This window comes from Triticum dicoccoides, chromosome 2A (assembly GCF_002162155.2).
Source record: "Triticum dicoccoides isolate Atlit2015 ecotype Zavitan chromosome 2A, WEW_v2.0, whole genome shotgun sequence".
NCBI classification, from domain to species: domain Eukaryota; kingdom Viridiplantae; phylum Streptophyta; class Magnoliopsida; order Poales; family Poaceae; genus Triticum; species Triticum dicoccoides.
Window position 1 is genome coordinate 328,222,888 of NC_041382.1, and position 14,841 is coordinate 328,237,728.

The following is a 14,841-nucleotide window of genomic DNA, read 5'->3' on the forward strand; positions in this document are numbered from 1 at the left end:
AGAGTGAGGAACTGCCCCCTAAATCCCACACCCCTCCCTAGGTATACGTGGCAGTGGACGACGACCCTGACATCCGGGGCATGGCCCGGATATCCAGCGCAGTGGAGGTCAGAGAGCAGAAGAATCAGCGCCAACGGGCCGGACATCCGGGACTAAGCCCGGATATTTGGCATGAGGAGATCAGGAAGCAAAGGTTTAGGGCCCGGATGTCCGGCCACTGGAAGTGCTTGATGAATGTTTGAGCGGCAGAAGAATTTCCCCAGGGCCCGGATGTCCGGCAGGGGAGCCGGATGTCCGGCCACTGGACAGAAGAGCAGGGCAGGGGAAAGATTTGAAAGGGGCCAACAAGTATGATTTGATCTAGACTCCGCCAAGGAGTTTTTAGAGAATTGTGGGGGAAAAGTAATCTAAGGCCATACTAAGATTTAATAATAACCCAATCAAAAATAAGCAATGAAAGGTCCACACAAGCAATGTACAAGCGGTGACCGAGGTCACCATGTTTGAGCATATGGAATATAGTACCGCAAAGATGTAGACTTTGGGGCACATAGTCACGACTCCATCATGCTAAAGCACCATAGTTCGTGAACCATGACAACTTTGAGAGTGTTTGTTATATTTATGCATTATGTAGGGTGAGAATACTCATGAATTGAATGTCTCCCCCTAAATATATGCCTACATCAAGACAAGACATTAAGTTCATGCATGAATGGGTACTAGATTTCACATAATATTGTCAAGCTCCAAGATACCAAGTTCACGCCTAAGTTGACAAAACCTTGCTTCATCCAATGGCTTTGTGAAAATATCTACAAGTTGCTTATCTGTGACAACATGAGCAATATCAATATCACCCTTCTCCACATGATCTCTCAAGAAGTGATACCTAATATCAATATGCTTGGTGCGGGTATGATCTTTGGGGTTCTCGGCAATATTGATGGCACTTTCATTATCACATAGAAGAGGCACATGTCTATAGGTGGTACCGTAATCCTTCAAAGTTTGCCTCATCCATAGTAATTGAGTTGCACAACTGGTGGTTGCAATGTATTCAGCTTCTGCGGTAGAGAGAGCAATACAATTTTGCTTCTTTGAAGACCAACTTACCAAGGAGCGTCCAAGAAACTGACAGGCGCCGGAGGTGGACTTATGATCCACTTTGCCTCCGGCCCAATTCGCATCCGTGTACCCAATGAGATCAAACTTATCATCCTTGGGGTACCATAGACCCAACTTTGGGGTGTGAACAAGGTATCTAAGAATATGCTTAACCGCCTTATGATGACTTTCCCTAGGGGATGCTTGAAATCTAGCACACATGCATACACTAAACATGATGTCTGGTCTAGATGCACAAGGATAAAGCAATGAACCAATCATAGAGCGGTATTTAGATGGGTCCAAAAGGGATACCATTTGTGTCTTCAGTGAGTACAATTTTTGTTGGCATGGGTGTCTTACATGGACTAGCATCCGACATGCCAAACTTTACTAGAATATCCTTGAGGTATTTTGCTTGAGACAAGAGAATTCCTTCTTGAAATTGTTGAATTTGAATTCTGAGGAAGAACTTCAAATCCGCATTGGGTGACATTTCAAAATTCTTGGTCATGGAAGCCGCAAACTTCTTGCACAAATGAATTTAGGAGAACCAAAAATGATATCATCTACATAGATTTGGCATAAGATCAAATCACCCTTGTCCCTCTTAGTAAAAAGAGTGGGATGGATCACCCCTCTCACAAACCATCATCGAGTAAAAACTTCTTAAGATGATCATACCAAGCACGAGTTGCTTGTTTAGGCCATACAAGGCCTTGTGAAGTTTATACACATAGTCTTTGTGATCGGGATCAACGAACCCAGGTGGTTGTGATGCATATACTTCTTCTTGTAGAGGACCGTTAAGGAAAGCACTCTTCACATCCATTTGATGTAAAGTAAAGCCATTGAAAGCAGCATAAGCAAGTAAGATGCGGATGGATTCAAGACGGGCAACGGGAGCAAAGGTCTCACCAAAGTCCAAACCTTCAACTTGTGAGTACCCTTGTGCCACTAACCTTACCTTGTTACGGATGATTACACCATTCTCATCTTGCTTGTTCTTGAAAATACATTTTGTTCCAATGACGTTGTGCTCGGTAGTAGGCCTCTTGACTAATGACCACACTTGGTTGTGTTCAAAACTGTTCAACTCTTCTTGCATAGCGATGAGCCAATCGTTGTCCATTAATGCCTCTTGTACCTTGAGAGGATCAACACTAGACACAAACGAGAAGTGAGCACAAAAGTTTGTAAATTGTTTATGAGTGACTCTACCTTCCGATATGCCAGTGAGAATTTTGTCAACATCAATACGACCAGCTAGTCGAGGCATGATGGAGGTTAAGGTTTCACGAGGTTCAACTTCATGTCCATCATCCACATCCTCAACATCCGAGCTGGGGGAGATACGCCAGACCTGTGAGACATATTGGAGGACAAAGCAAATCATGCAAGATCGATCTACGGATCATGGGGGGGCGCCACTATGCGAGACGATAAACGTCACACCGGATACAATAAAAGTAAATCCGGCCAGGCCGAACACAGCGGGCAAGACCCATTCGAGCTGCATCACGATATAGCCCAATACAGAGGCGCCGCACACCCCCTATGCTTCACAGATGAAGTTATGGATCATCAAATCCCAGAAGGTTTCAAACCTGTAAATATTGAATCATACGACGGCACAACAGATCCCGCGGTATGGATCGAGGATTTCCTCCTCCACATCCACATGGCCCGCGGTGATGACTTACACGCCATCAAATACCTCCCACTAAAGCTCAAGGGACCAACGCGGCATTGGCTTAACAGCTTGCCAACAGAGTCCATCAGCTGTTGGGAAGATCTGGAAGCCACATTCCTTGACAACTTTCAGGGCACTGATGTGCGGCCACCAGATGCCGATGACTTGAGCCACTTAATTCAACAGCCAGAAGAATCAGCCAGGCAATTCTGGACTCGGTTCCTAACAAAGAAAAATCAAATTATCGACTGTCCCGATGTAGAGGCCCTAGCGGCTTTCAAACACAACATCCGCGACGAATGGCTAGCCTGGCACCTCAGTCAGGAAAAGCCGAAATCTATGGCAGCCCTCACGACACTCATGACCTGCTTTTGTGCGGGAGAAGACAGCTGACTGGCTCGCAGTAATAACATATCAAAGAACCATGGTACTTCGGATACCAAGGACGGTAATAGCAGGTCACGTCGCAACAAACATAAGCGCCGCATTAACTGCGATAATACCGAGGATACGACAGTTAATGCTGGATTCAAAGGCTGTAAACCCGGTCAGCGGAAAAAGGCATTCAAATAAAGTACGCCGGGTCCGTCCAGCTTGGACCGTATACTCGATCGCTCGTGTCAAATACACGGCACCCCAGAAAAGCCATCCAATCACACCAACAGGGATTGTTGGGTGTTCAGGCAGGCCGGCAAGTTAATTGCCGAAAACAAAGACAAGGGGCCACATAGCGATGACGAGGAGGAGCCCCGGCAGCCACACACCAGAGGACAAAAGAGGTTTCCCCCACAAGTGTGTACGGTGAACATGATATACGCAACCCACATCCCCAAGAGGGAGCGGAAGCGTGCACTTAGGGACGTATATGCGTTGGAGCCAGTCGCCCCAAAGTTCAACCCATGGTCCTCCTATTCGATCACTTTCGATCGCAGGGACCATCCCACTAGTATCCGTCATGGCAGATTCGCCGCGCTGGTTCTGGACCCAATCATTGACGGATTTCACCTCACTCGGGTCCTTATGGATGGCGGCAGCAGCCTGAACCTGCTTTATCAGGACACAGTGCACAAAATGGGTATAGACCCCTCGAGGATCAAACCCACAAAAACGACCTTCAAAGGCGTCATTCCAGGCATAGAGGCCCACTGCACAGGCTCAATTACACTGGAAGTGGTCTTCGGATCCCCGGATAACTTTCGAAGTGAAGAGTTAATCTTCGATATAGTCCCGTTCTGCAGTGGTTATCATGCACTGCTCGGGCAAACCGCATTTGCAAGATTCAATGCGGTACCGCATTGTGCATACCTCAAGCTCAAGATGACAGGACCTCGCGGGGTTATTACAGTCAATGGAAACACAGAGCTCTCTCTCCGAACAGAGGAGCACACTGTGGCCCTCGCAGCAGAAGCGAAAACAACCTCTCAAGGCAATCCACAAATTCAGCGTTCCAAGACCCGGACACCTTCAAGCGCGTTCGGAGCAAACGGCAAATAGATCGCCTGGCGCGATCTGAGCTCGCGTAGCAATGCGGCCCCCACCCCAGTCCCAGCCAAATGGCGAAGCTCGTGCCACTCGTACATAATTACGCATTAAAAATACCATGGGCACAGGTGGGGAGGGGGGCACACTGCGGCATGCCCCAAGACGCGGCTTAAACCACACTAGGGGCTTCCTGTTTGGTTATTTTTCTCTTTTTCAGAACCTTAATCTCTGGAAACCCTGTCCGACAACACTATTGCCGAACACATGATGCAGCGACCAAGGAGGTAGAAAGCTACGTCACACCACGGAATTCCCAGGTGGATTACAATATCGAGCGAAATATTTGATTTAATACCGTTCCTCAGCTTGCCCTTGGAAGGGACATAGTCCCACTCTTTGCTTATCGCACTATCTGTATCATTCTGCTTTAACGCACCTTTTTGAATAAACAATGCATAACATCACGACTATTATTGCATTCTTGTTATATATATATGTGTTCATTAACGACACCTTGCAACCGTACACTTTGGTACGGCCAATACACCAGGGGCTTACGTACCCCACAATATGGTGTGAAATGTCCGAACACTTTCACAAGTGCGGCACCCCGAACTTATAGCATTATATGCATCAGCTCCGAATCATGTCTTTGGTCAAATGTTGGGTTTGCCCGGCTCCTATGTTTTGGTCCCTTACGTTCCGCTCTATCGGCTAAGGTAGCGCTAGGAGAACTATTGCGATTGTGCCCCGGTTCTGCCGGGCTTAGCATCTCAGTAGAGAAAGCTAAAACTAACTGTCATGATAAGGCGAGAGACTGGTCGCTGTTCGGCGAGGTTTTCAAGTCCCTAAAGACTTATGCCGCTTAGGGCGAGGGGCTGGCCCTGTCCGGCTTAAAGGCGTGTATCGCGCCCCAAATTCGGCCTTCCAAATACCAGGGGCTTCGCCGAAATTTAAAATAATAGAATTCTATGGCTAAGTGAGAGTGATAAAGCATTATTAGTCCGGTTGCCTTGTTCGTTGTGCTGAGCACCTCCCTCAAAGGACCCAAACATGGGAACAAGAGTGCTCAGGTTTATCCCGAACACCCCAGCACTCACGGCATGGGGGCAGAAGCCGAGGGCTAGCCATCTCTTAGATTGGATAAACGGCCAAATAGAAGGTAATATTTTAAATTCACATAAGCGTTGCATAGCGCATATGAAACAAGTTTTCATCATACAGGATCACACGAGCAAGTTTACTCAAATATTACATCCTTTGAACATTCGTTCGCCACAAGACGGGCACCCTTCAGGACACCCTCATAATAAATTTCGGGGGTGCGATGCTCTTTGCCCTGTAACGGCCCTTCCTTGATCAGCTTGACGGCGTCTAGCTTGGCCCACTGCACCTTCACATGGGCGAAAGCCCGCGCGTGCACCTTCGATGCAGATGAACCGCTTGATGACCTCCAGCCATGGGCAAGCATCCACAAGCCGCCTCACCAGGCCGAAGTAGCTGTTCGGAAGGGCGTCGCCAGGCCATAGCCGGACTATAAAGCCCTTCATGGCCTGTTCGGCCGCCTTGTGCAGCTCAACCAGCTGCTTTAGCTGGTCACTCAGAGGCATCGGGTGTTCGGTCCCAGTATACTGAGACCAGAACAGCTTCTCTATTGAGCTTCCCTCCTCGGCCTGGTAAAACTGTGTGGCATCCGACATGCTGCGGGGCAAATCTGCGAATGCTCCTGGAGAGCTCCGAATTCGGGTAAGTAATCGGTAATTTACTTTTAGATGCTTGCTCTGCATATAGAATGCCTTACCCGCCGCTATCTTCTTCATTACGTCGATCTCCTGGAGGGCCTTTTGGGCTTCGGCCTTGGCACTTTTCGCGCTCTCGAGGGCAGCGGCAAGCTCAGACTCTCGCGTCTTTGAGTCAAGCTCCAACGCCTCGTGCTTCGTCACGAGAGCCTGGAGCTCTTGCTGCACCTCGCCCACCCGAGCCTCTTGCTTTTCTTGCTCGGTGCGCTCCTTGGCCACTTTATCTTCGGCCTTGGTTAGCGCTTGCTTCAGGGTCGCCACCTCGGTCGTGGCCCCTGGCAGATATACGATGATCCTGTCATTTTGCAATCGCGTTTTTTTATATATACATATCTATAGACAGGGTATTACTTACCCTTGTTCTCCTCGAGCTGCCTCTTGGCAAGGCCGAGCTCTTTCTTGGACCCCTCGAGGTCCTGCTTCAGTATGGCAACCTCCGTAGTCAGTGCGGTGGACGCCAGAAGTGAGGCCTGCATACGCATATTGACATACTTACATTAGACTCCTGCAATATTTTTTGGATCCTCTGTTCGGCTTTTCTTTGTGAACACCGAACAAAGCATCAGGGGCTACCGTCTATGCGGTAATATTTTTCCTATATTTTAAAACACTTACCTCAAAGCCTGTTAGGATGCTGGCACAGGCTTCAGTCAATCCGCTCTTGGCGGACTGAACCTTCTGGACCACCGCACTCATAATAGTATGGTGCTCCTCGTGGATGGAAGCGCTGTGAAGCGCTTCCAGCAGATTGTTCGGCGCCTCTGGATGGACAGAGGTCACCGGCACAGGCGTTTTGCCCCTCTTAGAAGGAGGCCGCCTGCCCGAGCCCGGAACCACTGGAGGTTCTGCGCGGTGTCCGGCTGAGTGCCGAACTCGGAGCTCTCAGGGGCCTTGTCCCCTCGGCTCCCGGAGTCCGGGAGGCCACCTTGAGGCGCCTCCGGGACTGTCTCCCCTCGACCCGGTGCCTAGTGAGACAGAACCTCGGCGTCGTCCGCAGGATGAGGGGAGGTGGCAGTTGGGACTGGATCGCTACCCATGTCCGACGAGCCCATGGAGCCGTCCGATGATACATCGATACTAGCTGGTGGCGGCCTGCATAATTATGTTCGGCGTTAGGGAAAGCAGTGCGACAAAGGAATGCTACGAGTTACTCTGGTATTCGAATACTTACGATCTCCCCAGGGGCTTGGCCCTGGGCAACCACTCGTCTTCATCATCGTTGGCGGCAATGGTAGAGTAGTTAGGAAGGAGAGTTCTCCCCTTCTTGGACCCTTCGGCCCCCCCAGTTGGGACGGCCTTCCTTTTCTTTTCTCCCCCGCCTGGAGGGGGAGCATCTTCTTCTTCGTCCTCGTCTTCGGGAGAGGAGTGTGCCGCAGAGTTATCGGACGATGAGTCCGATAACACCTGGCGCTGGGAACTCTTTCAGGTTCCCTTGGCCTTCTTGGTCTTCTCCGGCACCTTGTAAGGAGCCGGAGTCAGCATCCCCGTCAGGAGAGCGCTCGCAGTGTCTTCGGGCAAAGGGGTCGGGCAGTTAATCTGCCCCGACGTCTCCACCCAGTCCTGTCAAAGGCATGGAGATTAGACCCCGCACATGATTAAGCTAGGGGAAATAAATGTCCTACGGGACGTATTGAACTCACCGAATGCGCTAGGCGCTTCGCGCTTAGGCCGCGGTCCTCGGCGAGAGAAGGAGGGACCTCGGCGCCCTTGAACAGCACCTTCCAGACGTCCTTGTGGATCGTATAAAATTGCTCGGTTAGAGTCTGGTGCTGGGCCGGGTCGAACTCCCACAAGTTAAAAACCCGTTGTTGACACGGGAGGATCCGGCAGATGAGCATAACCTGGACTATGTTGACAAGCTTGAGCTTCTTGCTTGCCATACTCTGGATACATTTCTGGAGTCCATCCAGCTCCACCGATGAACCCCACGACAAGCCCTTCTCTTTCCAGGAAGTGGGCCGTGTAGGGAATCCGGATCGAAACTCGGGGGCTGTCGCCCATTTAGTGTCACGCGGCACGGTGATGTAGAACCACGCCGATTGACATCCCTTTATTGTCTCCACAAAGGAGCCTTGAAGCCATATAACGTTGGGCATCTTGCCCACCATGGCTCCGCCACATTCTGCTTGTTGGCCTCGTACCACCTTCGGCTTGATATTGAAGGTCTTTAACCACAGGACGAAGTGGGGCCGGATGTGGAGAAAAGCCTCACACACAACGATGAACGCCGAAATGTTGAGGACGAAGTTCGGGGCCAGATCATGAAAGTCCAGCCCGTAGTAGAACATGAGACCACGGACGAATGGATGGAGGGGAAACCCCAGTCCACGGAGGAAGTGGTGGAGGAAAACTACCCTCTCGTGAGGTTCTGGGGTAGGGACGATCTGCCCCGCAGCGCGCAGCCGATGCAAGATATTCGCGGCTAAGTATCCGGCTCCGCGCAGCTTCTTGATGTCTCCCTCCGTGACGGAGGAGACCATCCACCTGCCTCCCGCTCCCGACATGGTTGGAGAAGGTTGAGGTGGGAAGTGCGGACTTGGGCGCTAGAGCTCGAGTGTGCGAAAATGGATGAGCAAAGGAGGAAGAAGGCGTGGATGAAAAGGTGAATCCTTATCCCTTTATATGGGCGGATGAAACTAAGCGTCCCCACTAGCCTGGTAAAACTCGTTTATCCCCCAAGCACCGTAATCGATGGCGCGGTTGGGTTACCCACGCCCGTATTGATGAGAATCCCGTCATAAGGGGACACGATCTTTGCTTTGACAAGACGTGTCGAAAAACTGCCTCGCGTTATGTGCGGGGCTACTTAAAGGAAACGGTTCGAATAATCACCAGGCCATGGCATAATGTCGTGTTTCCAAAACAAGTCAGCAAATTAGATTTGTGAAAATATTATTCTCTCTACGGTGGTATGTGGAACTTATTTTGCAGGGTCGACACTATCCTTGTATTCAAATTCTTCTGTGATGTATTCGGAGAAGGAACCCGCCTTGCAATGCCGAAGACAATACCGCGCGCCGGACTCATCGTCATTGAAGCCTGGTTCAGGGGCTATTGAGGGATTCCTGGATTAGGGGGTTTCCGGACAGCCGGATTATATCCTTTGGACGGACTGCTGGACTATGAAGATACAAGATTGAAGACTTTGTCTCGTGTCCAGATGGGACTCTACTTGGCGTGGAAGGCAAGCTAGGCAATATGGATATGGATATCTCCTCCTTTGTAACCGACCTTGTGTAACCCTAAACCTCTCCGGTGTCTATATAAACCAGAGGGTTTTAGTCCGTAGGACAACAACAACTACAACATACAATCATACCATAGGCTAGCTTCTAGGGTTTAGCCTCTCTGATCTCGTGGTAGATCTACTCTTGTACTACCCATATCATCAATATTAATCAAGCAGGACGTAGGGTTTTACCTCCATCAAGAGGGCCCGAACCTGGGTAAAACATTGTGTCCCCTGCCTCCTATTACCATCCGCCTTAGACGCACAGTTCGGGACCCCCTACCCGAGATCCGCTGGTTTTGACACCGACAGTCGCCGAGTGGAACATCGAGCTGCAGGGATTCCAGTTGGAGTTCAGCACCACCAGGGTCATCAAGGGAGCCACACTCGCTGACTTCGTGGCGGAATGGACGGATGCCCCGGCACTGGAAGCAGGCGATCGGTCCACCTCGCTAGGAAGTGAGGCGCTAGACGAATGGGTCATGTATTTCGATGGTGCCTTTGTGCACCAGGGCGCGGGGGCTGGAGTAGTGCTCATCTCACCTAGGCAGGACAAGCTCTACTACGCTGTGCAGCTCTGCTTTCAGCAGGGCGAGAAGGTCTCCAACAACATCGCAGAATACGAAGGCCTCATAGCTGGCCTGAAGGCCGCGACAGCTCTAGGGGTGAAGCGCCTCACCGTTAGGGGTGACTCATAGCTCCTCGTCAACTTCTCCAACAAAGTGTATGAGCCAATGGACAAGCACATGGAGGCATACCTCGCGGAAGTACGTAAGATGGAAAAGAAGTTCCTAGGCATGGAGGTGCAGCATGTGCCCCGTGGCACCAACAAGGAAGCCGACGACATCGCCAGGAGGGCATCCAAGTGGCAGCCCCAAGAGCCTGGTGTCTTCGAGGAACGGCTCTTCAAGCCAGCAGCAACGCCACCACTTTCAAGCATGGCACAGCCTCGGGAGGAGCTCCCACAACCGCCTGCCACGGGAGCCCCAGCTTGTGGCCCAACCTCAGGGGCTCGCTTGCTCTTGGCGCTCGAGCCTCAAGAGGGATGTTGGACCAAGGAATTCAAGGAATATCTGATGCAAGGGGCGCTGCCGGAGAAGGAAGAGGACACAGAGCATGTAGCCTGGCAAGCCACGGCATACTGCATCCAGGACGGTGAGTTGTACAGGAAGCGACCAAATGATGTTTCATTGCGTTTTCTTTCCAGGGACCAGGGGAAGGAGTTGCTGATTGACATACACGGCGGGGACTGCAGACACCACTCGTCGTCACGGACTCTCGTTGGCAAGGTGTTCCGCAGTGGATTCTACTGGCCCACGGCACTCAACGACGCAGCTAAGCTGGTGAAGTCCTACGAAGCTAGCTAGTTCCACGCCAAGCAGATCCATCAGCCAGCTCAGGGCCTCCAGACTATACCGCTCACATGGCCGTTCGCGGTCTTGGGGCTTGATATATTGGGCCCATTCCCTCGAGCACCAGGGGGCTACCGCTACCTCTACGTCGCCATTGACAAGTTCACCAAGTGGGCGAAAGTGGAAGCCGTCTGCACCATTCTAGCAGGTTCCGCGGTTAAGTTCATCAAGGGCCTTGTGAGCCGTTTCGGGGTCCCCAACCGCATCATCACCGACAACGGCTCGCAGTTCACCAGTAACCTCTTCAAAACATATTGTGCTAACCTTGGAACGCAGATCTGCTACGCTTCGGTGGCGCACCCCAGGAGCAATGGCCAGGCTGAACGTGCCAACGCGGAGGTCCTAAGAGGCCTCAAGACCAGGACCTTCAAGAAGAAGCTTGAGGCCTGCGGCAGGGGTTGGCACAACAAGCTCCAGTCCGTGATGTGGTCCATCTGCACCACCGTCACGAAGCCGACGGGCGAGAACCCATTCTTCCTTATCTACGGAGCCGAAGCGGTCCTCCCTCACGAGGTCAAGCATCGCTCCGCACGGGTCCTGGCGTTTGACAAAATGCACCAGGATGCCAGACGGGGGATGGACCTCATACTAGGGGAGGAACGACGCCGCGAAGCTGCACTGAGTGTGGCAAGGTACTAGCAGGCGCTGCGGCGGTACCACTGCCGCAACATCCGCTCCAGGACGCTCGAAGCAGGCGACCTCATCCTGAGGAGGGTCCTCTCAAGGGAAGGGTTGCACAAGCTCTCACACATGTGGGAGGGCCCGTTCAGGGTCGTCCATATCTCCAGGCCTGGCGTCACGCGCCTGGAGACGTAGGACGGGGTGCCCGTCCAGAACGCTTGGAACATCCAGCACCTCCGGAAGTTCTACCCATGAAGCAAGGCCCAGTGCCTGTAAAGAAAGGCCCGGTGCTTGTGAAGCAAGGCCCCGTGCCTGTGAAGCAAGGCCCAGTGCCGGTGAAGCAAGGCCCTGTGCCCGTGAAGCAAGGCCCAGTGCCTGTGAAGCAAGGCCCAGTGCCTATGAAGCAAGGCCCCGTGCCTGTGAAGAAAGGCCCAGTGCATGTGAAGAAGGCTCGTGCATGTGAAGAATCGCTGCCTGTGACACTCTCACATAATTATGAGTGGGGTTGTACACGCCCCGGAGTCTCCGGAGAGCCGCCCTTGGGCCTTGGGGGCTCCCTCCCATGCCTAGTGGTAGCACTTAGCTCCGCGTTGGTGAGAAGACATCGAAGACTAGACTAGGTGCCGGACGTGGCTTTTCATTTGCTTTCCGTAGTTGGCTTGCCTTCTCTTAATCGAAGTTTGCTTCTAGTGTCCCTTGCTGGTTTGGTTTCATTGCCTTTTGTCGCCTTTTCTGAATCTAGTTCGCTTGTGTTCTCCCTCTCGCATACCTCGTGAAGGGGCTAGGCCGGTGCCTTCGCAAGGGTTTCTTCATCCTGCGTTGGTTCTTCTCTCTGCCTTCGGTCTGCCTTCTCGCGAGGCACCCTCGTTCGAGCCCACAACCGGCACATCTCTCCTAATCCGTGCCCCTCGGGTACCAAGATATGAAGCGCTGGGTCAAGGCTCGGGTGAGCGATAAGTCTCCTAGCGAGCTTCCTAACAAGTTTTTTTCAGCTCCTGAGCAACCACTAAGCCAAGACGGGCACGAGGAGACAAGTGCCTCGTGAAGAAGAGGCTGCCCCGAATGCGCCAGGCTAAGATATCTCCGCACAAAATAATGACACATCACAGAAATAACAAGCATAGCATAATGATTGAGGAATCACAGTTCGATACACGCCCCTCCGGGCCCATACTGGTTTCATTCTAATGCAGGAAAGAAAATAGGAACAAAACAAAAGCGGTGTTGCAGTGAACCACGGGGGCAGGCCTCCAACGACGTCCCGAGCTTAGCCGGATCCCTCCTCGCGCTTCACGGGGGCGCGACGACGAGACGACCTGCTACCACCTTCGAAGTGGGTGCGGCGGCGGGGCAGCTGGTCGTAGCCGCCACTGATGGAGCTTTCGCCAACAGAAGAGCCACCGTAGCTGGACGAGGCGCGGCCGGTGGGCTCACCCTCGTCACGGCCATCGCCGAGACCGAGCACCTCCTCACCGTCGTTCGTCTCGGGGCAACACCCGGCGCGGCGACCATCTTCACCAAACACCCTCACGTAGAGGGTCGCATCACCGTCATACTTGAAGTGGAGGGTGCACCGCTTGCCCAGGCCGCGCGCGCGGGCGAACGTCTGCCAAACCGCGGGCCAGAGCTATGTTGCCCATGGCGGAGACTTCAACCGCGACCCAGGAAGCCCTGCTCCAGCAACCGTCCGCCTGCAGCCAGAGCCCACCTGGACCATGGGCCGGCAGCTCGTTGACGAAGAAGCGCGGAAGCTAGAGCCAGTTTCTGGCCGGATCCACCGACCAGACAACAAACTCCGGCAGCACCTCTGTCGCGTGGGAGCGTGGCCGGGGAGGCAGTGCAACGACGGCGCGTCTCCCCTCATCAACGGGGCTACCACGACTGGATCGACCCCCACCACATGCAGCGGCACTACCCCGGGAGCAGGGGCACGGCGGGAGTCGTGTTGTCCTTGCGGGGGCGGCCGTGTCCCCATTTAGGCGCCGCAGAGCCGGGCCCCTCGCGAGGGGCCTTTCCTTTCTCCATGGCGGAGAACCTCTTCGACGGCTCCATTGGAGTCGGTGGTGGAGCAGAGGAAGAAGAAGCAAGCGGAATGGGAAGAGATGAGCGACGGGGGCTCTGCACCCCTCCCCATTTATAGCAGGAGAAGGCCAACCAGCACCCTCACAATCACAGGTAATGATGGCTTTCCTTGCATGTCACAGGGACTTGTCAAGTTGGGCAGTTGTCGAGGCAGCATGGGGAAGCGGAGACGCCCACATCCAATGAACCGCCACGCGTCAACCGAGGCCGCAGGCTTTTGGGGCCCGCGGCGCTCCGCACTTGATCCTTTGGCTTCGCCTCGAAGCCAAGCCCAAGCGAGCCTTGGGCCTGGGGGCTACTGTCGGCGTTCTAGGAATGGGGGTCCCCAGACTTGCCTGCCTGCGGCCCACGGCGTGGCTGGGCTGGCAGGTCTGTACGGCCCATCTTCATCGACAAGGCATTCAAGACCCTCGCAAGGGGCCAAGCCTCGCGAGGCGGATGACGCAAGACCTCCTCAGGAGCGGCCTCGCCAAGCAGGCTCACGAGGGGCAGAGAGATAAAGGCAGGGCAAACCTCGCGAGGTCCTCGTGACGTGAGCCATGACGACCGAGACCAGGCGGGCGCCAGAGCGCGTAGTGTCCTTGTTTCCCCTTTGGTGCCAAGGTGGCAAGTCTAGGCGCGGAGTACCGAGGCATCAAGGAAAGGTTTCCATATTGGTGCAACGACACCAAGACCAGAAGGACGGTAGGACGAAGGTCACCATGGAGCCCAAGATGGAGTCATCACCAGAACCTTTGGCAGACAAAGACCACGTTTTGTCAGGATAACTTGTACTAGCTGTCCCCTTTCGAATTGGCCATTGTTGGCTCCCTTCCCGCTCAATATTTGGGGAGAGGACCAGGGCCTATATAAGTAGAACTAGCCACCACAGTAGAGAAGGAGAGCATTGACCTCATCACAAGTCGAGAGCGGATCCAAGATCATCTCACCCACACAAGTTCACCAGGCACTAGATCACCTCAACCTCAGGAGGTTGTTCTTCCCCTTGTACTGTTGATCATCAGCCCAAGAGGCAATCCACCACCACCACACTGGAGTAGGGTATTACACCACAATGGTGGCCCAAACCAGTATAAATCTTGTGTCTTTCTATGTTGTGAGTTCGTCGAGTTCGTCCGCAAGATCTTAGAGAGCAAGGGCGTGGATCGATAGGGAGAAAACCTTCGCGCGCACCCTAGTGTTCGAACCTCAACGGTTTGCCGGAACCTGTGATCCGACAAATGATGGGTGAAGCTTCCATCTTCTTCTTCATCATCATGAGGTTCTTGTTCCATTGGAAGAAGTGCACCAATACCCATGGTCAAGATATCTTGAGAAGAATATTCTTCACCTACATCACTTAGATCAACTTTCTCCCCATGGGAGCCATTAAATTCATCAAGCACCACGTCACAAGTTTCTACAACACATCCATTG